Source organism: Mesoplodon densirostris, chromosome 8 (assembly GCF_025265405.1).
Source record: "Mesoplodon densirostris isolate mMesDen1 chromosome 8, mMesDen1 primary haplotype, whole genome shotgun sequence".
Classification (NCBI taxonomy): Eukaryota; Metazoa; Chordata; class Mammalia; order Artiodactyla; family Ziphiidae; genus Mesoplodon; species Mesoplodon densirostris.
Window position 1 is genome coordinate 96,133,784 of NC_082668.1, and position 27,803 is coordinate 96,161,586.

The 27,803-nt window shown below is 42.4% G+C and overlaps 1 protein-coding gene across 14 annotated transcripts in view; it reads left to right on the top strand.

Annotated features, from left to right (window-relative positions):
- Positions 1–2,681: 2,681 nt before the first annotated feature.
- The window catches only part of OSBPL6 (oxysterol binding protein like 6), a 215,300-nt gene continuing 190,178 nt past the window's right edge, over positions 2,682–27,803 (top strand). For 10 of the 14 annotated variants that reach the window (XM_060105977.1, XM_060105972.1, XM_060105969.1 and 7 more), the window contains exon 1: positions 2,682–2,818. The gene's annotated coding sequence lies outside the window, so the exon portion shown is untranslated. Of the gene's footprint in view, positions 2,819–25,971; positions 26,127–27,803 lie in introns of all 14 variants that reach the window. The other 4 variants (XM_060105975.1, XM_060105971.1, XM_060105976.1 and 1 more) reach the window with 2 other exon arrangements.

Below are 27,803 nucleotides of genomic sequence, written 5' to 3' on the forward strand. Positions count from 1 at the left end.
CTTTGCCAGAGGGATCAGATGACTCAACCTGGAAGTTGGGGGAGTTAACCACCAGTGGGGTAAATTTTGACCAGTGGGAGATACGAGATGGGAGGGAGCTTGCAGGTAAATTTCTTCTTTGGTCTTTGCTTTAATAGACTGTTGCTGGGCATGTTTTCTATAGAGCCCGTCCATAGACACAGCACATGGCCAAGCAATTGGCTGCGTCTCCTCAGGGTCATGAAGCATAGACCAGGTTGGTAATATATCGCCATGTATTTGCTTCCCATTCTTCCCTGTTGCACGTCTTTTTTCCTCACTCTTGATGCCCTGAGACTGCATCAGTCAACGAAGCATTAGCATTTCAGCCTTCCTAAGAAATCCCAGCTAAAACTGTACCCATAGAAAAATTGCAATGAAAATGAAGTGTGAGAGTTATATGAAAAGAATTGATGGTGAGAGCTATGATTCCTGTGAGGCTCAGTTTATTTCCATATGATAAAATTATAGCATTAGTAGTAGTATTTAAGAATATCTTTATCTTCCTTCACTGAAAAAGCCTATGAACAAGTATTTCTGAGATAAACTGAAGGACTGAATCAGGAAGCAGAGATCCTTTTAGCCAACATATGACTTGTGACCTAAACTCTCAGCAAGAATACACTTAATGAAAACATTGCTTTCTGGCAACCTCTGAGCAATTACCCTGCCATAGCTCAAAAAGCAGTGAAGAGCCTGTTATTCATTTTACATATGTATGCCAGTCTGTTTTCAAAATATTGTGATACACAGAGTAGAAAAACTGCCTTGATGTTCCATGTCAGCTCACTTTATTCCACCCATTTCCTCAAATGGATGGGTGTAGTGCCATCACATCTTCTATGATCATTAATCAATGAGACATGTAGGAGACTTTCTCTCTGATATTGAAAACCTATTTTAAAAATAATAAAACAGGGAATTCCCTGGTAGTCTTGTGATTAGGACTCGGCGCTTTCACTGCTGAGGACCCAGGTTCAATCCCTGGTCGGGGAACTAAGATCCCGCAAGCCACGCAGCGTGCCACAACCCCCCCCCAAATTAGTTAATTAATTACAAAAATAAAATAATAAAACAGACAGAGATACTATGGAACAGAGGGGAAGCATACAAGCATTCTTAAGGTAAAGCATGAGATTTAGGTTGTGGTAGTTCCTTTTCCCTCCCTAATAGTTTATGGTTCTCTGCTATTAGAGGTTTAGTGAAAAAATTTGAGAAACATTTCTTTAGGTTAAAGACTCTGTATGTGCTCTGTCATCTCCTTTCACACTCGTATTTTCTTGTATATGGGTTTTGGATTTTTTTTTTTTCTTTTTGGAGAGAGCAGTTTCAGTAGAGTTTCTCTCAGTGGAACCCAGATGGAAGGAGTGAAAAGGTAGTGATAGTCAAGTGAAGGTCAGAGCCCCAGTCGTTCCTTTGAGGAGATTTTCTCCACAGGGAAGGAGTTAAGGTGAAACTGTGACATGTCACAGGGTTCAGCATCTATTATTTTATGACAGGAAGATATGAGAACGCTGTTAGTGAGGGTGGAAGTAGCTAATCCAAAAAGTGAGACTGGAGATTCAAGAGAAATTGTGTGTGGGAATGACTATGTTTCATAGCGAAGCAGGGTTTTTATCAGCACAGAGAACAGTGAAATGCCATCACAGTTGCCTCTGTGGGTACTAATATCTTCAATTTTTGAGGGCACCTCTCCCCCGACTCATCCAACCTGGACCCCTAGAGAGCCCACAAAGCACTACAGCGCTGTTTCTCTCTAGTAGCTCCTGTTACAATCCGTGTTCTCCGGATTTTTTTTTCTCCTGAAGGTGGTGATGACAGAAATGTCTTGAGATACTTCCGACATTTCCCCAATCATCCCTTTACAGAAGAAACGTCTGTGCAAAATTACCCCATCTTTCTCAGCAAATTTACCTTTAGATTAATCTGCCCTTGGGTATAGGCTGGGAACGGTTTAAGGGTAGAAGAGTTTAAGGGGCTGGTTAGGGTCGTAGTGAGGTGTGTCTCTGGGCCGGGGAAGTTTTTGCTCTGGAGTGTCAGGGCTGGCGGGGAGCAGGCACACACAGTCGCGTCTATTTATTGATCAGCCTGAGCGACGGCCTGAGACAGGGGCCGGGCGGCGCCTCCAGGGAGGTGGCCGGGCTGCTGTTCCCTTCTGAATCCGCTCTCCCACTGTGCTGGGAGCGGCTGCGCTACAGGCCCCGAGCGCTGAGACCATCTGGGGCCACCCCGTGCGGACCAGGGCTGGCCCACCTCCGCCGGCTGGAGCTAGGGCGAACGGGGTCGTTTCTACGGCGCTCAGGCCCGGGGATGTCCGGTCAGGGGCTCCACGACTGTGATCTCTGGGCACCAGGGGTGTTCCCACGGGGCCCGGGCCGGGAGTGAGCCCAGGCAGTGAGACCCCACGCCTCGGAGGCTCGGCGCGCCCAGCCCGCGGCTCTCCGGGCAGCGCGGCGAGGGTGTCCAGCAGGTCCCGCGCGCAGCTAGAGCTCCGACCACCGCGGTTCTACTCCAGCCCAGCCAGCCAGCCAGCCAGCGGCAGCCGGGGGCGGGGAGCCCGGAGCGCCGCCCCGCCAGCGCGCCCCGCCCATGGGAGAGGAGGGGCTGCGGCGCCGCGGACCACTGGAGGCGCAGCACCGCCGTCACCGCAGCTGTCGGCGCCGGAGACCGCGGATCTACGCAGGCGGCGTCCGCGCCTCCTCTCCCCGGCCGGCCCTCGCGCCCTCTCGACCGCCGGGGCCGTCTGCAGCCTCCCGCCGCTGCCGCCTCAAGGTCGGCGGCGCCGCTGCTCGTCTTCCAGGTAGGTGTCCTAGCTGCGGAGGGAACCTCTGGAGCGGCACGACGGTGCCCGCACCCCGGCCCGGGGGCATTGTGCGCGGCCGGAGGGCCGAGGACCCTGAGGGACGCACGGCCGGGCAGCCCGGCTTGGGCCTCTGAGGCATCGAGCCCTCTGGGGGTTCCCCTGGCCAGAGAGCCCGGGGCGGCGGTGCCAGTCCCTCCCCGCGGCCGAGGTGGGAGGGGGCGTCTGGGTTCCGGTCCGCGCTCGCCGCCCTCCCCTCCCCCTCGTAGTGGGGAATTCCGGCCGCCCGGCTCTAGTTCCTGCATCCCCCCTGCGCAGCCCCGCGCCCCGGCTGCTGGGATGGAAGCTGGGGCAGGGACAGGGACAGGGACTGATATAATTGTCTGCGGAGAACCCGACCGGCGCGCCCGCGCCCGCTCCAGCTAACGCCTACGCCGCACCTTTCAAGGAAGCTGGGGAGCGGAGAGGAGCGGCTGGGGAAGTTGTGCATTGGGTTTTATTGTGCGCGTGCACTGCGGACTGCCTTCTCGGGGCACCCCTGCCCACAAGCTGCTGGCGCCCCTGCAGCCTTTCCTGCAGCCTTCGTCCACACCCCCGGCCAGGGCCGAGCCTGCCTTCTCTGGTTCAGACCGGGACAGGGTTTTCATTGCAGTCAAGACGTGCTTCCCCTGCATCCAGCGGGAGCTGCCTGCAAAACGTGGGGCCGGGGATGCTGGGCGAGGAGGGGATGGGAGACCTAGGCAGGAAGCCGGGAAGAAGTAATGACACCAGCACATTAAAAAAAAAAAGCCTCTGCTGTATACAGACACATCTGCATGACACCTTTAAAGCTGTTTTTGAAAGTTATGACCAGATACTGATGTTGTGGCAATCAGTTATATACCTGAAGGTAGCTTAAACAGGGACCTAAAGCTGGGGAAAGCATTACATAAGGGACGTGAAGCAATTGACACGAAACTAAGTGAACCCCCTGGGTTGCCAGATTATTTCTTCCTCCTGGATGCAAAGTCCTATAGGCTTTTTCTCTATAAGAATTTCCATTTTTAAATCGCTGGATTAGTTTTAGCAAACTGTGCTTTCTTTCCGCAAATAACAAAATAATTTTTCTTGACTATCTTTTCTTAAATTTGAAAATTGCATGCCAATGGATAGTTGTATATCATAGAGCTGATTAGTATATGTGGTCTTTCTCCAGAGGTAAAAATTTTTAATATTCCTGCTCAATATCATTAACTTTGTTTTCCTCTTGGTTGTATTTTTTCTCCCTCCCTCATCCCCTTTTTGTTTTTTGGAAGCATTTCTACAGTTTTAGATACTGCGAGCTCACAATGTTGATATTCCTATCCAATGCTACAGCATTGCAGATACAAAGACTAATAATAAATGAAACAGAAGACCTCACAGTAACTCAGAGTGAGCAGGGTTCCCAAGGTCGAAGGGAAGCTGCAGTGTAACCGGGCCATAATCACCTACAGAGAATATGCATAGCCCTCCTTGGGTTATAAGGAAAGCCCTGATTGGTGAAATATTATTCCTATTTTATTATTTTACCCCTGGATTTTGTGTGTTTCCCCCTAAAACTAATCTTTTTTCTCCAAGTAGAAACACAATATTTTGAAATTAAAATCTTTGCTTTTAGAAAGCCTAAAAATCCAGGGTTTGCTCATATTTTCAGTTTTCATGTTGATAACTCCATTTTACATTCAGCGGATGGATTCCTTTTGGGATATCTCAGTTTCAAATTATGATGGTTTATCAGATGTCTCTTGGTTATAATATAATGTGATTCTGTTAGACTTTTACAGGATCACTTAATATAAGTTTTCTTGTCCTTAGATGGCTTTAACTTTACGTTAGTTAACTTTATTCCAAGAAAAAAGGTAAAGTCCTTTCAAGAAGAAATATTTGTTTTTGGAGATCTGTAGCATCACTGAAGAAGTAGAATTAGGTTAATACCTAAGTAGATAAAATTTTTTTAAAAATTAATTTATTTTTGGCTGCGTTGGGTCTTCGTTGCTGCGCGCGGGCTTTCTCTGGTTGCAGCGAGCGGGGGCTACTCTTCATTGCGGTGTGCGGGCTTCTCATTGCGGTGCGCGGGCTTCAGTAGTTGTGGCACGTGGGCTCAGTAGTTGTGGCTTGCGGGCTCTAGAGCGCAGGCTCAGTAGTTGTGGTGCACGGGCTTAGTTGCTTCGCGGCATGTGGGATCCTCCTGGACCAGGGATCCAACCCGTGTCCCCTGCATTGGCAGGCGGATTCCTAACCACTGCTCCACCAGGGAAGTCCTAGATAAAAGTTTTATGTGACTTTATTCATAAAACCATTGGACTAGGGAGAAGGTATAATTTTTATTAAAATGCCTTGGTTAAGCAACATGCAGTAATCATTCAGTGGATACTTACTTATTGAGCACCTGTCTGTTTAGGACATTGGTCTAGGCATGTGGGAGATACAAATAAGAATGAAAAGATGCCCCTCTGTCCTCAAGAGTTTGTTGTCTTGTTTGGAAGGATAAGGCATGAATTCTCAAAATAGGGACTTTTTTTTTTTTTTTACTTCAAAAGTTAAGTAATAATTCTAATACGTTTTTAAAGTTTGTTTTTAATTTTGAAAAAAATCAACATCTGTTGATGTCTGAGACTTTTTTTTTCCCACTCAACGTTATGTCACTAAGATTCATCCGTGTTGTATGCAGCTGTAGTTCACTGACTTCCACTGCTGTACAATATTCCATCATTTGTCTGTAACACAATACGTTTCCCTGCTCTCTTACCAATGGCCTTTTTTTTTCTTTTCATTTTTAAAAAGATTGCAAAGAGTGATGCTTTGATCATTCATGTTTCCTGGGGCACATGGGCAAGTGTTTCTCTTGGTATAGAATTGTTGATTGTGTAGGATGTGTGAATATGCAACTGATAGATATTGCCAAATTATTTTCTAAAATTGTACTAATTTACACAAGCCAGGGAAACAAGCAAACACGAATAATCAAATACAAACAAACATAAGTGTGTGTATGTGTGTGTGTGTGTGTGTGTGTGTGGTGTGTGTCAGATTGCCTTCCCTTGGCATAGTGATTTGGAGAACACGTTGCTGGTAATTCCAAAAGCAGTTGAATGACAACGTGGCAGCATCTTTAATACAAAAAAAAAAAGACCTCCTCAGGAAAAAAGCTTGTTGCTTACCAATAAAGTCAGAAGTTATCAAAAAAGCTCATAAGAAAGTAAAGGACTCTCTTTATTAATAATAATAATAATAATAATAAAGCCTCTGTTATTCAAGGATGATTATCCACATCCCTTCCTTCAGCTATACATTCCTTACATCCCGTGAATAGATGTGTGTTTATATGATTTGAAATCCAGAGTGAACTTAGTAGTTTTGATCAAGAAAATGAACTAAAATTAATTTTAGGGGTAACTGACATGATGTCCATCTCAGTTACTAAACTTAGTAGTCTGCCTTTCTAGTGTGGTTCTGAGTTTCCATGAACTTTGGAGGCAGTTCTACGTCCATCCATTCGATCACCCACCCCCTGGCTGGTCACTTCTGTGGGTCTCATGTGGCGGTGACACAGGCACATTGAGTGTCATTCTTCTTCATTCAGCCAGCGTTCATTGAACACCTAGTATGTGTCAAACACCATATTAGGTGCTGGGTCATAAACATGTCTGCCCTCAAGGATCTACCCAAAACAGACTCTACCAAAAACAAATCACTGTTGAATATGTGTACGCGTGTGGGGGGTGGATCTGGCTTTGGTTTTAGAATTTGCATGAAGTATCTATTTTTTCTTTTGTTCCCTAAACTTTTTCCAGATTTATGTTTAGACCTCCTTGAGTTGGGCGTGCTTAAATATAGTTTTATTTTATTAGCTTTTTAAAAGCAGAAGCTTTAAAAGGACTTACTCATGGTAAATCTTTTTGTCATGTTTCAAATAGGAGAAAGACAGAGGTCAGGGAAGAGATATCTGGATGGGTGAATTCAGATTTGTTGGGAATGGACCATGACTTAGTGTCAAATTGATTTTTAAAGGGAAAAATAGAAAATAGACAAAGATGAATGGTTATTAGGAGATCCAACTTGGGTATTACAGGGAACTGAGTATATTGAGTCATGATGGTCTCAAGACGAAGTTCCTGGTGGGTATATGAACCCATTTTCTTGAAAGTTTGTATTCACTTACTTTGTGTATGTAATGAATGTAGTTTTTATATTAAAATACATCATAATGCAAATGTTAAATATCTGTAAAAGGATTATGTTAATAGAGTGGTGAATTATGGGAAGCAGAAACGTCCAAGGACTCTTTCTTACAGTGGTTTGGCAGGTTACTTGAAAGTAAAAACTACCCTGTGTGAGGGAATTCCACTGCTGGGGCCAGTGTCTCAGCAAATCTATATAGTAAGCTGACAAAAGGCAGAGCTTGAAAGGAGGTCACTCCAAGTAGTCTGATAGCCAGGACTTCCTAAGGGATAACTGGGTTAGAGGGAGCATTAAGTATGTAACTTTACTCTTAAAATAAGCTTAAGTAAGTAAGTAAGTAAATAAATAAATAAGCTTAAGTACATAACAATAAGTTTAAATAGGTAAAAAACATTTAAGTAAAATATTGCCAGAGTATCATTTAATATGTTTCACCGGTGTTATGAGACTGAGTACAAAGAATTCATGATTAATACACAGAAGTTATCTTCTCCTTAGAGATGATGGATTATGTTTTTCTGTTCAAGAAAAGCTAGATGTCAATTTGTAAAATATATGAAGAAAGTACCCAGACACTGGAGATACTTACATTTGCTTGATGTGCTGATGCTTGAATGACCTTTATATTAGATTCATGAGGTGTTAGAGGTGAAAGGACTTAAAAAAATATTTTATTCCAATTCCAACCTCTCCCATTTCCTAGGTGGAAAAACTGAGGCCCAGAGACTTGCCCATTGAGGTGCTAGCACCATTAGCAGATAATGTGTCAAATAATTTACTTCTTCTGGTGGTAACAGGAAATAAAGCTCTTTCCTAAATTATGAGTAGGTGAATAAGAAGATGAACCAATAGCAACCTCTGCAGTGGATTTTAAGCTTCTCTTCTGTCATTCTCTTTGAGTGGTTGGTGTAGGAAGTGAAATCAAGCATATGTTTTAAATTTTTCTTAGATTTTTAGAGAAAAGGCTTTGTTTTTGAGGGTATGATGAGAGAATAAACACTACAAATATGATTATTTAAAAAATTTTCATATTTGCTATTTTGATACCCATAGCTTTGTCTTTTAACTCAATGGACGGGAAAGGATAGAGAAAATTAAATTATCCTGTGCTTCTTTTCCTTTGTCATTCTCTTTCCATAAGCTAATATGAGACAAAATCAAAGTGTAGAGGGAATTGAGTCAGAAATAGAACATCAACTTTTTTTTTTTATCTTGCATCTTATTGAGGCACTTCTCACTGTAGCTCTTGAGACAGACCTATCCACCTTTTGAAAAGAGTGTGGAAGTAGAAGGGAGAACACAGCAGTATATTTTCAGAATCTTTTTTTCAAAAGTCTAATCTAAAATAAACCTGGCCTCAATTTCCAGCAGTAGCTTTATTTCACAGCTCCTAAACCAGTACTTAAGTTTTACCGTAAATTTGAAGAAGTTACCTTAATGTTTTTTATACATAATACATTGTTGCTACAAGTAACATACTGTGATCAACTACTAAAGTTTAAAGAATAAAGTATCTAAAAGAACCTTACAATTAAAAAAAATTTTTGTTACATGTCATTTCTGTAGATAAAGTGGAAAGTCTGATTCTATTTTAAATTAAGATAACATTTTTGCTTTCTGTTTGACTGTAGCAGCTAGACAAGCTTTTGCATATTCGCACCCCATCAGGCAACAATCTGAACAGTTTTTGTTGTATAATTTCCCTAGAATAGAAAAAGTAGCACAATTTGAATGGCATGTTGATTATGAAAAGACATCAATGAAATTCTTTTTGATCTCAATAAACCTCCAGTTGAAGCAAGAACTATAAAAAGAGTGTGATCTCCAAGGTAGGCCAAGCGAATGTAGGATCCATGTGAAACTTCAGGAAGATAGCAAGGGAAAGGAAGAGATCAAATTCCACAGGAACTCAGAATGATGGAACAGGAAGGTCAGGGAAGGAAGTAGATGGATATTATATCCCAGCTTGTCTTCCAGTTTTATTTCAAAAAGGGCCAACAGAGGAAATAAAAGTGTGAATCTAAAGGCTTATGGAGATCAGATATTATAGGAGATGTCTATTTCCACACTTAAAAAAACCTTTTTAAACATCTTAAAGAATACAGAAGGCATAAGATAAAAGACTGATAGATTAAACTTCATTTAAGAAAAGATAGTATGTGTAACAGGCAGGAGATAAACATCATCACACCAGGAAGAAACTATAACATGTTGTGGACTACTGGTAACTTCTTAATATCCAAAGAACTCCTATGTATCAATGAGAAAAAAATGACTGTTAATCTAATAGAAAAAGGGGCAGAGGAAATGAACAAACAGTTCACAGAAAAGGAATTACTAGTGGCACTTACAAATATGAAATTATGCTCAACTCATAAGAGAATTGCAGTTTTAAACTATTTAACCTGTTAAATTGGCAAAGATCTTAACGTTTGTTAATTCCTTGGGGTGGCGAGGCTTTGGGGAAACTGACAGGCTCATACATTGTTGGTAAGGGTACAGAAGGACACAGCATCTACGGATAGCAATTTGGCAATATTGCCAAAATTAAAAATCCACCTGCCTTTTCATGCCAGGAAATCTAAGAAATTTTGCCACAGATATATTTGTACATCGCAAAATGAGTTTGCGTCAAGACATCCACCGTGGCATTGTCTGTAATGACAAAGATTTAGAGAGAACTAAAGATCCATCAATATGGGATTGGTTAAATAAGGAGCAGAAACAAAACTAGGTAGCTGTTAAAAAGAATGAGATCATTCTATATTTGCTCTTGTGGCATGATCTTTCAGATGTAAGAAGGGAACAGATCAAGTGCAGAGAAGTAGGTGGCCATTGATGTTAAATATGAGTTTATAAATATGTTTATGGTTGTGACTGTGGAGACTGTCTCTTGAAGGTGACCCAATAAACTGGTAACAGTGACTGGCTCTGGGGAAGAGAGCTGGGTTTTTGGGGTGAGAATGGGAAGGACACTTATTTAGCACACTAATCTAGTACACCTTTTACTACTATTTGAATTCTAAAATATCTGAACATATTATGTATTCAAACCAATATAATTTTAAAATTTCTTGAGGATCACTTGTATTGATCAAGAATGTTGAGTAGCTATAACCAGTAGCATTCCTTTGCAACTTTCGGTCCCATTCTGTGTTGATATAAGAATGTAGAAGTTGCCATAAAGACTCACCCTCACTACTACCCTGACAGGCTAAAGTTCAAAGAGGAGGGAAACTGGGGCTTCCCTGGTGGCGCAGTGGTTGAGAGTCCGCCTGCCGATGCAGGGGACACGGGTTCGTGCCCTGGTCCGGGAAGATCCCACATGCCACGGAGCGGCTGGGCCCATGAGCCATGGCCGCTGAGCCTGCGCGTCCGGAGCCTGTGCTCCGCAACGGGAGAGGCCACGGCAGTGAGAGGCCCGTGTACCGCAAAAAAAACAAAACAAAAAAAAAAACAAAGAGGAGGGAAACTGGAAGCGGTTGCCATTTGGGACAGAGTTGGTGCACCTTGCTTCTCTGCAGTTGCCCTGCCTTTGCCACTGTGCCCCCAGCTAACTGGTTTTACTGGAAAGGAGACTCAAGGGAGTTGATTAGGACCAGGGTACAGATGAGAGTTCAGGGAGAACAGACATCGAAGAAGGTGGTGGCAGAAGCCTGAGGCTGGGAGAGCACAGAGAGTGAGATGGTAGTAATTGCTACCCCGACTCCAATAGAGGCAGCTTACAGTGCTAAAATAGAGAGAAATGTTATTTTATGGGCCACGGTCTTGAGGCCCTCTGCTGCCCCTGAGGTTTGGTATGGTGCCTAGGAATCTGCCCGTTCTGGGAATCACTATCTCTTTCACCCTCCTTGTTTTATAGCTAAGATGATCCCCTTCATCCCTTAAAATATCCATTCCATGGAGTATTTTTCTAATTAGTTCTGAAACCATTTATGATATTCTGCTCTTAAACACATACACTCATAGAGTGATTGTTTCATCATGCCTTTGCCCTCCTAGAGCCCACAAAAGGATATCTAATAACTAAGCTACAGGATAGTAAGAAGGAGAAAGCTGAGGAAACAACTGAACGGTTAGTGGGTCATAGCTTTGGGAAGAGTAATTATGTGCTGATATGAATTTTAAAAGCAATAATATGAATAGTTATGAGTTATACTGAAGAAAAGGAAAAACTTGGTAACAATCAGAGGTATTGTACTGCAAAATAATTTTCCTAAAAAGAAATAAAAAGTTTAATTGTCATCATTAATATATATTTATGCAAAGTTAATAGACATGGCCTTCATTTGGAATTGGTCACTTTAATCAGGAAGGACACTCACCAGTTATACAGTGAGGAAATGTTACATCAGTCTCTTTCTTTTAACCTCTAGACATGAAGTTAGGATTAAGTGTGTATCCTAATAAATGAATCAAGTAAATAATGTATTCCTTTTCTCTGTGGAAGCTCTGATATTATAGTAGCTATATTCTTTTTCTTCTTGATGAAATTTTTAATTTTAATTTAAAATGATACAGAAAGTGAAATATATCATGTGGGTGCCTAATAGCCCTGTTAATTACCAGTAAAGCCATTTCTTCAAAGTGTCCTGACAAGGCATTTGCCCGATTTTCCACTGATGATTTCTCAGCATCCCAGCTTCAGGCAAGTCCGATGGGCAGTCAGTAGGTGAAAGGCACAAACCGACAAGGTGACCTGGATTTTGATTTCCGAAGATCTCCATTCTCTAAACTTAAGCACTGTCAGGATACCCACACTACTTGTAATACTAAAATGTGCCCATTTTACATATTTAGCTTTTATAAAGACACAAACTATTCATCATAAGCCAAAATGAGTAAACTTCTCGGAAACAAAGTGCTTACATAAACATGAAAAAGTAAATAATTCTTCCATTACTTTAGGATTTTTAGGTTCCATTTGGTCAGTTACCTCTTCAGGGACATCAAGCTATATGTGGTGCCCTGACAGAGTTCATCAGCCTCACTCACAGAAGCAAGGGATCTGAGAATGGTCTTGTTCTGACTCATACTTGAGAGAGAGAACATAGGAGGAGTGAAACACTAGAGCAGTATTTGGCTGCCCAGGGATGGCCTGCAACCCAGTCCCTGGGGTGCTTGTGGATAAACCACAGGAGTAGCTATGTTCTTTTTAAATTTGTTTAGAAACTAGGAGGAATAAGCAGCAGCCTCATAGTGGCATACCATGAGAAGCTTTGGGTGTCAAAGTGGGATGATTTGAAGAGCAAGGAATGATAGAGGTGGATGGGGAGAGGTCAGAGAAGCTCTTTATCACAGAAGAGGAAGCACTGGCAGGCTCTGTGGGTCGTGTGTGCCAGTATCTAGAAGACCCTTTCCATAACTTTCCAGGGCTGTTGAAATTTCAGGATGCATTTGATCCTTAATCGGTGTATCTAATGTGTCTTAATTCCTAATGGAATTTTAGGGGTAGGTTTAATCTGACCTGTTGTGGCATGATCTTTCAGATGTAAGAAGGGAACAGATCAAGTGAATCTGTTGAATGAACATGTATATTTCTTTAAGAGATTCAGTAGCATATGTTAAATACATGTGAACATGGTATTGTGCTAAACTGCTTCTTCTTGCCAGGCATTCAGCTTCTTTTTTTTCACTATATCCTTCTTTGAAAATAGTCTATCTTGTGGTGCTTGTTTGTTTTGTTTTGTTTTTTTTTTTTTTTTGCGGTATGCGGGCCTCTCACTGTTGTGGCCTCCCCCGTTGCGGAGCACAGGCTCCGGACGCGCAGGCTCCGGACGCGCAGGCTCAGCGGCCATGGCTCACGGGCCCAGCCGCTCCGCGGCATATGGGATCCTCCCAGACCGGGGCACGAACCCGTATCCCCTGCATCGGCAGGCGGACTCTCAACCACTTGCGCCACCAGGGAGGCCCGTTTGTTTTGTTTTGTTTGTTTGTTTGTTTTTGCGGTACGCGGGCCTCTCACTGTTGTGGCCTCTCCCGCTGCGGAGCACAGGCTCAGGACGCGCAGGCCCAGCGGCCATGGCTCACGGGCCCAGCCGCTCCGCGGCATGTGGGATCTTCCCGGACCGGGGCACGAACCCGTGTCCCCTGCATCGGCAGGCGGACTCTCAACCACTGCGCCACCAGGGAAGCCCAGTTTTGTTGTTTTTTAAGTGGTCAGCAGTCTGGTTCTTTGAAAATTAGTTGATTGTATGTGGGAAATCAAAGTAGAAAATCCCAATTTCTGACCAATCTGGGGGAAAGCAGGCATCAGTCACGAAGGTCAGTCCACCTCTGGCTCCTTCCGAGGGTGCTGCCCTTCCCCCACTGCACCAGCGGCTTTTTGTCCCCTCGCAGCCTCAGTTCCCTTTCCACGCCCGGGGCTCTCTCTCCCCTTACGTCATGCCAGCCACCTCTTAACTCATTTTTCCTGAAACCCCTTGGCAGTCACTATTCCCTGCAGCCCTGCGGCTTCTCCATTCCCCGTGTTCCACTGTGCGACTTCTTTGGTTGCCTCCTTGTATATTTTGCTTTCCCAAGCAGAAGGGGGCTCCTTTTTTTTAGGACCAGGTCTCGTTACCATTCCTTTCTGTCTTTCAAGCTCCTTAGATGTCCACTCTCTGGGACATTTGGTTGCTTCCCTCTGAGCATGCTTCCCTGCTCTGCGACTCTTCATTTTTCTGACATCATCAGTAAAAGAAGTGCTTCCCAAAAGTGACACCTCCATTAAACATGAACATCCCCCTCCCCTTAATTTTAAACCTTTTAAAAAAAATAGAAGTCTCTCTAGAATGTTTTATGTGCTTCAGATAAAAACAATTGCACATAGAGAATGCAACAACAGAGCCCGTTAAAGTGACGCTAGGAACTCTAGACTAAGAGTGTCCATTTTTGTTCACGCCTGTAATATAGAGGACTTTGGCTGTGGGGCAGCACGAATTGCTCCTTTACCAAATAACCCTAGAATTCTTCTCCTTTGACTTTCAACTGACTTTTTTTTCCCCCGGAAGATTTTTTTTGCTTTCTCCTTCCATTAGCAGTCAGCCTTCTGACACCTGTGCATGCTGCCCTTTCACAAGATGACATACAGAAAGTACTGAAATAATTCTTCTTCAGCCACATCTTTGAAGTAGTAAGTAAGGAATACTTCTTACCCCTCATTTTTCTGAAGCTGTTTTCCTTTAGCTCAGAAGTTCATTTTCCAGATAGTACATGATAGTTAAGATGGTATGAAGTCTCTCTCAGTGCTAGATAGATCTGGTATTAGACTTTGTTATTAGATTATGGGAGGGTTTATAGTTTCTCTGAATATTGGCAATGAATTATCATTCTGACATTCTCTAATCCTATCGTGTTTCTAACAGGATCATTCATTTATTTGACAAAATATTTGTGCTTAGAAGTCAGAAAAGGCCCCTGCTCTCCTGGAACTGACATGATAATGAAGGGGGACAGTCAGTGAAAGTACATTGCTCTTTTAAATTCTACTGAGAACTCTAAGGACAATAAAAGTGACCGACGGGGCAAGAGCAGTTGTTGTTTTTGGTGGGTGTATTACTTTCCTAGGGCTGCCATAACAAAGTACCATGAACTGGGTGGCTTAAAACAATAGAGACACATTCTCTCAGCGCTGGAGGCTAGAAGTCCAAAATCAAGATGGATCCTTCCTTGCCTCTTCCACCTTCTGGCAGCCCCAGGAATTCCTTCGCTTGTGTTTATACTTAAAGCTTTTAAGCCTCCTTCACATGGCCTTTTTTCCTGTGTCTCTGTCTCTGTCTCTCCTTTATATAAGGACACCAGTCATAATGGATTAAGGGCCACCCCTACACCAGTATGACCTCATCTTAACTAACTACATTGCAACAACCCTATTTCCATTTAAGGTCACGGTCTTAGGTATTGGGGGTTAGGACTTCAACATATCTTTTTGGGGAACATGATTCAGCCCATTACAGTGGGCTTCTTTGGGTGGACTGACCAGGCAAGGCCTTGCTAGGTAAAGACATTTGAGCTGAGCCTGAATGATGGGAAGGGGCAGGTTGTGAAAAAAGTCTGGGAGCAGATCCTTTCCCGGCAGAGGGAACAGCAAGTTCAAGGACCTGGAGAGTGAGCCTGTTGGAGTGGAACATAGGTACATTAGGTTTTACACTCTTAAAAGGGGCAAAAATATGTCTGGTTCAGGCAGGTTACTTTTAAGACAAAGGGATTTTACTTTTGAGCACTCTTGAGCACTTTTTGCTTTTGGTCAGGCAAAGACCAAAAAAATTTTTCTTTAAAACATTAAATGTTGGGGCTTCCCTGGTGGCGCAGTGGTTGAGAGTCCGCCTGCCGATGCAGGGGACACGGGTTCGTGCCCCGGTCCGGGAGTATCCCACATGCCGCGGAGCAGCTGGGCCCGTGAGCCATGGCCGCTGAGCCTGCGCGTCCGGAGCCTGTGCTCCGCAACGGGAGAGGCCACAGCAGCGAGAGGCCCGCGTACTGCAAAAAAAAAAAACAAAAAACATTAAATGTTGAGAAATCAGGCCTTCCAGCAGTAGCTAATCACATATTAAGAATTTTGTTGATTAGAAGTTCACTTTGCATTTTAATAGTAGAATTCTCCATCACTATATTTGGGTTTATTTACCTAAAAGCTTTAAATATAACAACAACTGAGAATTAAGCAGACTTTGTAATAGTGAAGATTATTTTCTAGTGGTAGGAAATTAATTAAGGCTAAGTATACTCTTTAAAAACCTGATATCATATATTAAATTGTCATTTTTCAACAAGATTGTAACATTATTGTTGTCCTATGTGACATCTATGCAAAGTAGCATTAGTGTGATTTTTGTTACATATTTATGAAAAATCTTAGTTTTTTTTAATTTAAAAATAGATACAGAATCTAGAAAAATCTATGTGGAAATAGAAATTTCTTAAGATAGTCAAGAAGATGCCACATTAGACTGGCAATACCGTTAAGCATTCAGAAGTAGGATAAAGTAACTTAAAATATTGAAATATTTAATGCAAAGTTGACATTATGAAATATGCAGTAGTACATTGTATACGTGTACTTTTAGCCAGAACCTTGATGTCATTAATACAGATATATTTGTTTATATTACAGAGAAAATATATTACTTATGAATAGCAAGTTTCTATAAAAAGTTGTGAGTTAAAAAATGCTTATGTAAAACTAGATTTTTATGGTGAATGACTGTTCAGGTAGGGTTTAGGATTACAAGACCAGACTGGTGCCAAGGCTGTCTGGGTTCAAATCCTGACTTTGCTTCCTGCAGCTGTGTGACCTTGAGTAAGTCATTATGCCCTAGTTAACTCGTATGTAAAAAGGGAAATATAAAATTAATAGCTAACTCAAAGCATTGTTGGGAGGATACAGTGAGTTAATGCATATATATTTCCTAGAAAGGGCAGATAGTAAGTGCTAGCTGTTATTATTTTTAGCATGTTAATTGAAAATTAGATATATTAATATTCATTAATTGGAGAACTTATTATGTAAAATGTAAATATAGTCAATGTCTCTTATGCCTTCTTACAAATCAGAAGCTAATTTGAGAGAGATAAGAAACCTGTCAACAGAATTTGCAAGGCTCTGTTTTAATGTTAATAATCTGTTAAAAGTATTTTAGGGCTTCCCTGGTGGTGCAGTGGTTGAGGGTCCACCTGCGGATGCAGGGGACACGGGTTCGTGCCCCGGTCTGGGAAGATCCCACATGCCGCTGGGCCCGTGAGCCATGGCCGCTGAGCCTGCGCGTCCAGAGCCTGTGCTCTGCAACAGGAGAGGCCACAACAGTGAGAGGCCCGCGTACTGCAAAAAAAAAAAAAGTATTTTATATGCTTACTCATTTAGTTACTTATAGCAATGACTATGTTCAAGAGACTTTGTTAGGTCGTAAGGGAGAAGGAAAGACGATTAAGCTGTTGATCATGCTTTTAAGAACCTGCCTACCCAATAGGGGAGATAAGACATAATTTAGTATAACACGAAGTGTAATGCCAAGAAATGTGATTTCGTGCCGCAAGTATCTCTGGAGGTTGGGAATTATCTGAGGAGGTTTTGTGGGTAAGAGGGGCGTGGGTAAAAATGTAGGAACTGATGACATTTTTAAGGGATAGGAAGAATAGGAGAAATCTGAGGTAGAGAAGGAGCAGTTAGATAAATAGGCAAAAGACTGAGAGTCTTGTCCCCAAGTCAAGAGAGGAAGGAATTTCTAGGAAGAGAAATGGGCTATCACAAAGACTATAGAAAATTTAAGGGGAGTGAGGATTGAAAAAGGACCATGAAAAACATTCCCTCCTCATCTTCCTTTGGGCCAGAGAGACTTTTCTGGGGATTCATTGGCTTTTCTTGACAAAATAGCATGTAGTAGCAGAATTTCTGGGACATGACATATAACTGAAAAAGCATCAGGTCAGTTAAGGTGTAGTCTGTTTATACTGATGTGATTCAAACATAGTGAAATTTCTAGAAGGTTTTTGTTTTGTTTTGTTTTTAAATTCCTCACAGAGCACTTTTAAGACTACCTACCATTCGTTTAGCATTTTTGTTTGTTTGTTTGCCTTACATTGTCCTAAACATTTGTGATGATCATCCTCTCATTTAAAGCCTTGCAGCTGCTTTTGCAGTAGATATTGTTACTTCCATTTTACAGATATGGAGGCCATGGTCCAGAGAGGAGGTGACCAGTTCTCAATCCTTCCATCTATAATAAGTGAACAAGCTGGAATCGAACCCAGCCTGTCTGACCCCAAAGCCTGGACTCTTAACCAATTTTAGATAATAATTGTTTAGTAACCTCAAGGCGTTTTAGAGGGAGAGCTGTTAAGACCAACATTTACTGATGATCGGCCACACTGGCCTCCTTGCTGTTCTTTAAATAAACCTGGATTATTCCCACTTCAGGGCCTTGGCACTTGTTCTTTTCTTTCTTTAGAACTCTTTTCCCCCAGCTTTGCCTGATGGGCTCCTCCTCAGCTTTCATGTGTCAGCTTGAATGGCAGAGGGGCTTCCCCAGCACCCCACTGAAGTCCGTCCATCACACCTGGTGCATCCCAACCTGAGAAAAACTCCCTCCTTAGGTGATTTTTTTTAAACATCTTTATTGGAGTATAATTGCTTTACATTGTTGTGTTAGTTTCTGCTGTATAACAAAGTGAATCAGCTATATGCATACATATATCCCCATATCCCTTCCCTCTTGCATCTCCCTCCCACCCTCCCTATCCCAGCCCTCTAGGTGGTCACAAAGCACTGAGCTGATCTCCCTGTGCTATGTGCCTACTTCCCACTAGCTATCTGTTTTATATTTGGTAGTGTATATATGTCCATACCACTCTCTCACTTCGCCCCAGCTTACCCTTCCCCTTCCCCGTGTCCTCAAGTCCATTCTCTACGTCTGTGTCTTTATTCCTGTCCTGCCCCTAGGTTCTTCAGAACCTTTTTTTTTTTTAGATTCCATATATATATGTTAGCATATGGTATTTGTTTTTCTCTTTCTGACTTACTTCACTCTGTATGACAGACTCTAGGTCCATCCACCTCACTATAAATAACTCAATTTAGTTTCTTTTTGTTACACATCTTTTTTTTTTTTTTTCTTTTTGCGGTATGTGGGCCTCTCACTGTTGTGGCCTCTCCCGTTGCGGAGCACAGGCTCCGGACGCGCAGGCCCAGAGGCCATGGCTCACGGGCCCAGCTGCTCCGCGGCATATGGGATCCTCCCAGACCGGGGCACGAACCCGTATCCCCTGCATCGGCAGGCGGACTCTCAACCACTGCGCCACCAGGGAGGCCCAATTTAGTTTCTTTTTATGGCTGAGTAATATTCCATTGTATATATGTGCCACATCTTCTTTATCCATTCGTGTGTCGATGGACACTTAGGTTGCTTCCATGTCCTGGCTATTGTCAATAGTGCTGCAATGAACATTGTGGTACATGACTCTTTTTGAATTATGGTTTTCTCAGGGTATATGCCCAGTAGTGGATTGCTGGGTCATATGGTCATTCTATTTTTAGTTTTTTTTTTTTCTTTTTTTTTTTTTTTCTTTTTGCGGTATGTGGGCCTCTCACTGTTGTGGCCTCTCCCGTTGCGGAGCACAGGCTCCGGACGCGCAGGCCCAGCGGCCATGGCTCACGGGCCCAGCCGCTCCGCGGCATATGGGATCCTCCCAGACCGGGGCACGAACCCGTATCCCCTGCATCGGCAGGCGGACTCTTAACCACTGCGCCACCAGGGAGGCCCTATTTTTAGTTTTTTAAGGAACCTCCATACTGTTCTCCATAGTGGCTGTATCAATTTACATTCCTACCAACAGTGCAGGAGGGTTCCCTTTTTCTCCACACCCTCACCTCCTTAGGTGTTTGTTGTTGTTTGCCTCCCAATATTCAGTGTCTAGCTTAGGTGCTGCTTTATTCCCAGGACCTAGTTCATATTTCAGTAAATATTTGTGGAATGAATGAATGCATAATATCTCAGAGCTATTGGATTTTAAGAACTTGGTGAGATTTTTTTGGTTGAAGGAAATGTTAGAAGTATCAATTCATCTCTGTGATTATTTCTTTCTTATTTAACCGTACATGCCTTTTTTTCAATAACTTTGAATTGAAAACTGCATGATATTTTAAAGGAAAGTCCTAAAAATTCCTTATGTATTGAAAGTGATACAAGTTCATTGTAGTAAAATTTGCAAACTGAGAAAAGTATATTTTATTTATTTATTTTTAAAATTTATTTATTTGTATATGGCTGCATTGGGTCTTTGTTGCTGTGCCTGGGTCTCTAGTTGCAGTGAGCAGGGGCTACTCTTTGTTGTGGTGCACGGGCTTCTCATTGTGGTGGCTTCTCGTTGCGGAGCATGGGTTCTAGGTGTGTGGGCTTCAGTGGTTGTGGCACACGGGCTCAGTAGTTGTGGCGCACGGGCTTAGTTGCTCTGCAGCACATGGGATCTTCCCGGACCAGGGCTCGAACCCATGTCCCCTGCATTGGCAGGTGGATTCTTAACCACTGTGCCACAAGGGAAGTCCACAAAAGTATATTTTAAAATCAGCTGTAATATTCCTTCTAGAAGCTGAATTGTAATATTTGGATATGTTCCTTTAATTCTTTACAAATTGCTTTCTTTTTTTTTTTTTTTGCTGTACGCGGGCCTCTCACTGTTGTGGCCTCCCCCATTGCGGAGCACAGGCTCCGGACGCACAGGCCTAGCGGCCATGGCTCACAGGCCCAGCCTCTCCGCGGCATGTGGGATCCTCCCAGACCGGGGCACGAACCCGTATCCCCTGCATCGGCAGGCGGACTCTCAACCACTGCGCCACCAGGGAAGCCCACAAATTGCTTTCTTTTACTCAACAGTGTATCATGAGTATTTCTTGTGTCATTCATTATTCTCCTAAACTTCATTTTTAAAATAGAATTTCTTTTTTAGAGCAATTTTAGGTTCACAGCAAAACTGAGCAGAAAGTACAGAGATTTCCCAAACGCCCACTTCCCCCAAACAAGCCCAGCCTCCCCTATCAATACCCCACACCAGAGCAGTACATTTGTCACAATCGGCAAACCTACATTGCCACATCATTATTACCCAAAGTCCATAATTTACATTATGGTTTGCCCGTGGTGTACATTCCATGGGTTTTGACAAATATATAATGACATGTATCCACCATTATAGTATCATACAAAGTAGTTTCACTGCCTTAAAAATCATCTGTGCTCTGCCTATGCATCCCTCCCTCCCCCCAGCCCCTGGCAACCACTCATCTTTTTACTATCTCCATAGCTAAATTTAATTTTTTTTTTTTTTTCTTTGCGGTACCCGGGCCTCTCACTGTTGTGGCCTCTCCCGTTGCAGAGCACAGGCTCCGGATGCACAGGCTCAGCGGCCATGGCTCACGGGCCCAGCCGCTCGGCGGCATGTGGGATCTTCCCAGACCGGGGCACGAACCCGTGTCCCCTGCATCGGCAGGCGGGCTCTCAACCACTGCGCCACCAGGGAAGCCCCTAAATTTAATTTTTAATACATGCAGAATATTGCATTTTATGCACATACCATACTTAATTCTAGATAGGCAGTTAGGTCATTTTTTGGCATTATAAATAACCTGATAAATGGCCTTGTGTAAAGATCTTTGTGTACAACTCTGGTTATTCCCTAGAATGGTTAGATTAAGGATTAAGGGATGTGAACATTTTAAGGCCTTCGTTACATATCCTCTAGCAGTCTAGGCCTCCAGATTAAAAAAAAACTACATTTCTTGCTAAGAATGTATGAGAGGGCTTAGTAAAAAATAATTGTCCAAGCATGGTGAAAATGTAGACACAATAATAATAGCTGATATATATGCAGTTTACTATGTGTCGGACATTGTTTTAAGCACTTTATTTGAATTAACTCATTTAATAGTCACAGTATTGCTATTGATTACTGCTGTTATCAGCTCCATTTTAGAGATGAGAAAACTGAGGCACAAAAGGTTAAGTAACTTGGCCAATTGATTTCCTTAACTGTAATCATGGGAATACTGTTGGGACCTAAGTCTTGAGTCGTTATGTTGTGTTGAGTGTTCTGTGCTCTTCTGGCCCGTTATCACCAGTAAAAACTAAACAGTTATCACCAGTAGTGTTAGGGAATCATCACTGTTACAGAAGTGGCAGAATCAAAGACATGACAACTAAAATGACCAGAGAATTTATTAGCTCTTAGTCTTTCAGTTAATGAATAAATATTCAAACAGAAAGTTTCCTTCAAGTTCAACTTTATCTAACTCACTCAACATTTAGTACATCATTGGTGTTTAGTGACTCTTATTTAATGATAGCTTATGAATTTTTTTCTTTTCTGAGAGGAAATTGGCTGTATCATACGTATTGGACACTTTGGATTCTTAACTCTGGTTTTGCTGACTTCAGTGTATAAATACTATCTGGCACATAGTAAAATAGGACTACAATTATTAATCCCAAGTGGTGATTAAAAGAAATATAAACTTAAAATCCTGTTTTCTAAATTCAAATGAGAGCTTCCACGTGTCAGTATGTAAAGGCAGCATTTCAGTTTTTGACTTTACTGTGGAAATTCTGCTTTAAACAAATACAAATCAACATTCTTTTCCCTTCTCTCTGCTATTTCCCCCAAGCCCCAACCATTACCCCTTCCACACACTTAATATTTCTGTTAATTTGCTCCTGAGGATGCTTGCATATTTGCTGCTAAGTTTTTCTGGGTCTTTTTAGAGGACAGACTGATTTTACTGCCTAGGTTTGGGGCTCCATCCTGTGGTTCCCTGGGTCGCAGAGATATTGTCTTCAACCTTTAGCTGCCTTTGAGTGACTGTTTAGATGTCATGGGAACCTCATTGGGACTGATAACTATCAAGGGTTGTTTTTTATTTTCACTTGTTAAATCCCCCAAACTAATGCTATTAAAGAGCTTTCAATAGAACTAGAAGGCGCTTTCTATTCATCTTTTTAACTCCCACGTCATATAGCCTTATACATAGTGGGCATTCAGTAAGTTGTTGAATATGTAATTTTTGTTAATTGATTCATATAAAATTACACTGTACATTGTTTGCTGTTATAAATGCTAATTATAGGTTTGTTTAGTTTGTATTTACACTCTAATCTTCCGGAGAACTGAAGAAAAATCCTGTAGTTTTTCCTTTAAATTTTAAAAGGAAACACAACACGTATTTGGATAAAGCACTGCTGTACTTCTCTTCTTTTTTTTTTTTTTTTTTAATTGCCGTATGTGGGCCTCTCACTGTTGTGGCCTCTCATGTTGCAGAGCACAGGCTCTGGATGCGCAGGCTCAGCGGCCATGGCTCACGGGCCTAGCCACTCCGTGGCATGTGGGATCTTCCTAGACCAGGGCACGAACCCGTGTCCCCTGCATCGGCAGGCGGACTCTCAAGCACTGCGCCACCAGGGAAGCCCCTGTACTTCTATTCTTAAATGTCCATTATAGGGTAGCTAACTGACAGTTAATGTTTCCCTATAGATAGAAGAAATATTTTAAAAAAATATCTTGAGAAGAATGCCTAATTATTCTTTATGAGCAGATCATGTAATGAAATAACAAGGTTTAGGGATTACATTTTTCAAAGCCAGGAATAAAGTAAACAAAGGCTAAAATGGATTTCTTTAAGTTGGAGATACTAGAGTTTTTTAGTTGATTCTTTTTGGTTTAAAACAGACCATTTAACATTTCTCTGCAAAGCAATAATTTATAAATTAAACACAAGCAAGGTTCTGTTTCTTCAGACACTTTAACAACTACCCGCAAATCATAAGGTAACTTTCTTCATTTCTCTTCTGCTGGCATAGGTGTGATGACTGTACTTAAAACAGGAAATTAGTAATCTCTTTTTGAGGGTGGTGGTAGAATGTTATCCCTGACAGATTAGCTCGTGTATCTGCTCCTAGGTTTTAGTTTAAATATTCAACTCAGATGATAATATTACATCTAAAAGTGCTTTAGGTGACTTCCCTAGCAATCCAGTGGTTAAGACTTCGCCTTCCAATGCAGGGGGTGTGGGTTCGATCCCTGGTCGGGGAGCTAGGATCCCACATGCCTCGCCGTCCAAAACCCAAGACATTAAAAACAGAAGCAAGGCACTTCCCTGGTGGCGCAGTGGTTAAGAATCCGCCTGCCAATGCAGGGGACAAGAGTTCGAGCCCTGGTCTGGGAAGATCCCACATGCTGTGGAGCAACTAAGCCTGTGTGCCACAACTACTGAGCCTGCACTCTAGAGCCCACGAGCCACAACTGCTAAGCCCACGCTCTGTAACTACTGAAGCCCACATGCCCTAGGGCCCGCATGCTGCAACTAATTAAATAATAATTTTAAAAATCTTATATGCCTGGGCTTCCCTGGTGGCGCAGTGGTTGGGAGTCTGCCTGCCGATGCAGGGGACACGGGTTCGTGCCCCGGTCTGGGAGGATCCCACATGCCGTGGAGCAGCTGGGCCCGTGAGCCATGGCCTGAGCCTGTGTGTCCGGAGCCTGTGCTCCGCAAAGGGAGAGGCCACAGCAGTGAGAGACCCGCGTACCGCAAAAAAAAAAAAAAATCTTATATGCCTATCCATGTATTTACCATTTATGTTCCTCTTATGCCTTTTTGTAGATCCATATTTTTATCTGGAATCAGTTGCCTTCAGCTCAAAGGACTTCCTTCAACGTTTCTTGTGTCTGATGGCAATTAATTCTTTTAGCTTTTGTGTTTCTGAAAATATCTTTACTTTGCCTTCTGTTTTGAAAGTTATTTTCACTGGATATGAAAATCTGAGTAGACAGTATTATATTCTTTCAGTACTTTAAAGATGTTGCTTCCCACTTGAATAGTTTCTAATGGAAAATCTGTTGTTATCCATATTTTGGTACATATTGTATATTTTTTTCCCCTTTGGCTGTTTTAGAGATTTTCTTTATCATTAGGGTTTTGAGCAATCTGATTATGATGTGCACGGATGTGGTTTTCTTCATGTATCTTGTGCTTGGGATTCATTGAGCTTCTTAGATCTGTGGGGTTTTCACTTTCAAGAAAGTTTGAAAAATTTCTGCCATTATTCAAAAGTTTTTTTCTATTCCTTCACTTTCCCTCCTTTTGAGGTACTGTATTTGCCTGTATATTAGACCATTTGAAGTTGTCTTATAGCTCACTGATACTCTGTTCAATTAAAAAATTTCTCTTTTCTTTCTGTCTTACTTTGGATAGTTACTACTGATATGTCTTCACATTTAGTAATCTTTTCTTTAGCGGTGTCTAAAACATTTATCCCATCCAGTGTATTTTTCATCTCAGATTTTGCTTTTTTCATCTCTAGAAGTGGTACTTGGTGTTTTGAAATGTCTTCCGTCTCTCTATTTAACTTTTTGAGCATACAGTTATTATAACTGTTTTAAAGTCCTTGTCTGCTAATTCTAATATTTGAATCAGCTCTGAGTTGAGGGGATTGATTGATTTATCTCCTCATTATGAGTCATGTTTTCCTGCTTCTTTGTGTACCTGGTAATTTTTTATTGGATGCCAAATATTGTGAATTTTACTTTGTTGGGTACTGGATTTTTTTTTTTTTTTTTTGCGGTATGTGGGCCCCTCACTGTTGTGGCCTCTCCCGTTGCGGAGCACAGGCTCCGGACGCGCAGGCCCAGCGGCCATGGCTCACGGGCCCAGCCGCTCCGCGGCACATGGGATCCTCCCAGACCGGGGCACGAACCCGCATCCCCTGCATCGGCAGGCGGACTCTCAACCACTGCGCCACCAGGGAGGCCCGGTACTGGATATTTTTGAATTTCTATAAATATTCTTGAACTTTGCTCTGTAATGCAGTTAATTTACTTGGAAATAATTTGATTCTTTTAGGTCTTGCTTTAAGGTTTTTTAGATGGGACTAAAACAGTGCTTAATTTAGGGCTAAGTATTCCACAGGACTGGACAAGACCCTTCTGTTTACTCTGTCCAGTGTCCTCTGAATCATGAGGTTTTCCAGTCTGGGAGATGGGACGAAATACTGTTTTTGATTCTGCATGACTTCAGGCACTACGCTGTAACCTCTGAGCCTTTCTGTTGCTTCTTTCTCCAGCTACCTTAGTTTCCTTACAGCTGTGAGAAGGAATCAGCTGCATTCTTGAGGGGGACTCTCTGCACATCTCCAGAATTCTCTCTCTGTGAAGCTCTGTCCTCTCCTTCGAACTATAGCTGCCTTGGTCTTCTCAGACTCTCAGCTCAGTAAGTCTGCTGATCCCTTCCTGGCTTCCCCTCCCTTTGCCACAGCTGGAAACTCGCAAGGCATAGGCTGGTACAACTTGGGGACTCACCTCACTTTCCCACCTTTCAGATCACTATTTTTGGCGTCTGATAATGTCTTGAAAACTGTTTCTTCGTGTGTTTGTCCACTTTATGGTTGTTTCAGATAGGAAGGTAAATCCTGTCCTTGTGATTTTATCTTGGCTAGGAGTGGAAGTTTTCCTGGGTTGTTGAAAATGAGGAGACCGACAAAGGAGTAAAATAGAGAACTTCAGGAGTTGTGGTAGAAGTTTACGTGGTCAATGTGAAGGAAAGCCTAGCTGAAGTGGTAAGAGTTTCTTCAGCAGTGTTCGAAGCAACTGAGTGAGTTGGCTGGTGGTTTTATTGATTTATTATTTATTGTTCTTTTTTAGATACTGTTTGTTTGTTTAGTGCCTGTTCTGTGCCAAGGTCTTGACATACATTATTTCTCACCCCTTCAGTAGGTCCAAAAGGTATTGTTATTGATAATCCTTCTCTACTCCCCACCCCCCTTCCCCCTAACCTCAGCCCCAGCCCTTCTCAATATTAAAAGGGGAAGTAGGATTGTCAAGTGACTGCTGAAGTCCGGCAGCTTATAAATTGTATAATCCTGTTTCAAACCCAGATCCTTGTAGCTTCAGAACCAATTGGTCCATAGTACTTTCTTCTTGCCAAGATTGAGATTTGTGCTGAGTGAGTGGGGAGTTGAGAGTGCTGGAAAGGGAGAGGTGGAAGGGACAGCTTATGATGAACTAGATCAGGAAAGGAGGGAGTCAAAGATGAAGGCTGATGTATGGGAAGAAAAACAGTTGCAGAGGCCTTCAGGTCTGCATTGTGTTCACAATGGCTGTAATGGCCTTAAAGAAATAAGGGAGCATGTACTTAGTCCTGGATGATGACAATGACAGTGAGGTGGGAGAAGGAAGGTCCCCAGAATTTTACCTGCTCTTCTAGTTAATCCTGGACCTCTAATAATAATTCCAGATAGATTATAGATCTGAGAAAGGTAAAACAAAAATATTCTAGAAAAAGTAAGCAAAGGTTTTTTTTTTTTTTGCGGTATGCGGGCCTCTCACTGTTGTGGCTTCTCCCATTGCGGAGCACAGGCTCCAGACGCGCAGGCTCAGCGGCCATGGCTCACGGGCCCAGCCGCTCTGCAGCATGTGGGATCTTCCCGGACCGGGGCCCGAACCCATGTCCCCTGCATCGGCAGGCGGACTCTCAACCACCGCGCCACCAGGGAAGCCCAGCAAAGGTTTTTTAAACAAGATGTAAAGAGTACTCATCATAAAGAAAACACTGTATTAAAGTTCTTTTCATCAAAAACGCTGACAGAGAGCAAAAAAGCAAGCAATAGAGTAGAAGATATTTTCAGTACATATATCCAAATCCTTTTTAGGTCAGTCACTTGGATGAATGAGAAGTTCCATGTAGTCATTTATTGAAACACTAAAATGTTTTATTCTTTCTATCAGAAATTCATTAACAAACACCATGGCTTTGTATATTTCCAGAATTGTTTGTCTAATCCTCTTAAGGGCATTATACCACTAAGCAGCACAGCTAAGTGTTTGACCAGTTTTAATTAGAACGATCATTTGTCACACTTCAGAAGCATTTGGCTCTTGGCTATGGAAGTATCAAGGCTGGGCAAAGAAGTATTAATTCTGCCATCTTTTAAGGTTACATTTCAAACTGTTAAAACTAGTCACACCCGAATCAGTATATAACCTTCAGCTATTCAAGCCTATTCGGTATGCTGGTTAATAAGATTATGCATCTAATTTTTCCACAATATAATATATGAAGGCCCTGTGATTAGGGTTTATCTTATTGGCTATTTTAAGAAAGTTAGCATCTATTTTTTGTCTTGTATGAAGAATTAAAGAGTTTTCCAATAGGTAGAATGAGACGAAATAGGATTCTTGGATTCTTGTATGGGTTAAAAGGCTATTGCACATTATGTCAACACAAAGGAATGTGAGAACTCACAGAGTATGTAGTATTTTGTGGTCAGGT